Source organism: Zingiber officinale, chromosome 6B, assembly GCF_018446385.1.
Source record: "Zingiber officinale cultivar Zhangliang chromosome 6B, Zo_v1.1, whole genome shotgun sequence".
In the NCBI taxonomy this organism is placed as follows: Eukaryota; Viridiplantae; Streptophyta; class Magnoliopsida; order Zingiberales; family Zingiberaceae; genus Zingiber; species Zingiber officinale.
Window position 1 is genome coordinate 71,167,172 of NC_055996.1, and position 912 is coordinate 71,168,083.

Genomic DNA, 912 nt, shown 5'->3' on the forward strand with positions numbered 1-912 from the left:
AACACTTCTTGAATTTTATAGGCTACTGATGGTCATGCTGTCACACCAGTGGAACTTGCTAAAGAATATATATGTGCCAAGGTTTCAAGGGCCAAGGTTTCCAATGATTCCCCTTTGTCTCAAAATTGGCAAAGCCATCTCTTTCATAAGAATAAAAAAGTGCAAGCTAATTCACATTATGGTGCAAAAAAGTTAGATCTTAAAATTCCAAGATCTCTAGCTCAATTGCCTACCATGATTCCTGAAAGTAGTTATTTAACTCCAAGGTCTCTTGGGAGATCTGGAACGGATAAAATGGAAGGCTCTCTGTATGCTAAGGTTAGTGTTGTTACCATGATGCATTACATAATGTGGCTGCATATAAATCTTCAGTTTGTCTTTAATATGAAAACTGCCCCTTAACAATGCATTTTTCAGTCAAAGGTCGAGGAATCTTTGAAAGATGACTATGCTGGAACCTTTTCTGAAAAGACACCATGCAATGAGCAAGCAGGGGGGCAGGTGAATTATTGACCTTTTTTGTCAACCTTTTAGAAAGTTTTAGGTTGTTTTATGGAACATCTAATTTCTAAATTGTTTGTTGCAACATTAAATATTTGGGATATAGTGTCTGATCATTCCAAATTTCAAATTATCTCATTATTTATAGGTATTGAAACGAAGCAGTTCAACATTGTACAGTGATTTTCGATCTACTTGTCCTATTCGAAGGGTCCGTCAAAAATTGGGCATCAATTCATCGAATAGAATAATGCATTCAGTTTTACCTGGAAATAGTGAGCCTTGTAGTTTGACTGTCAAGAAGGGTTTTCAAGATCCATCACAAAATCAATGTCCTCATAATTTGGATGCACTGGAAGAAACTGAGGGCAACAAAATTCTCAACAACAAATGCAAGAAATGAGGCAACAA

At 36.2% G+C, this 912-nt stretch overlaps 1 long non-coding RNA gene across 1 annotated transcript; it reads left to right on the plus strand.

Moving 5' to 3' along the window:
* Positions 1-272: 272 nt before the first annotated feature.
* LOC121990268 lies at positions 273-699 on the plus strand. Its single transcript, XR_006114531.1, has 3 exons — positions 273-318; positions 418-501; positions 650-699. It is a non-coding gene; the product is annotated as an uncharacterized LOC121990268 (long non-coding RNA).
* Positions 700-912: the final 213 nt, after the last annotated feature.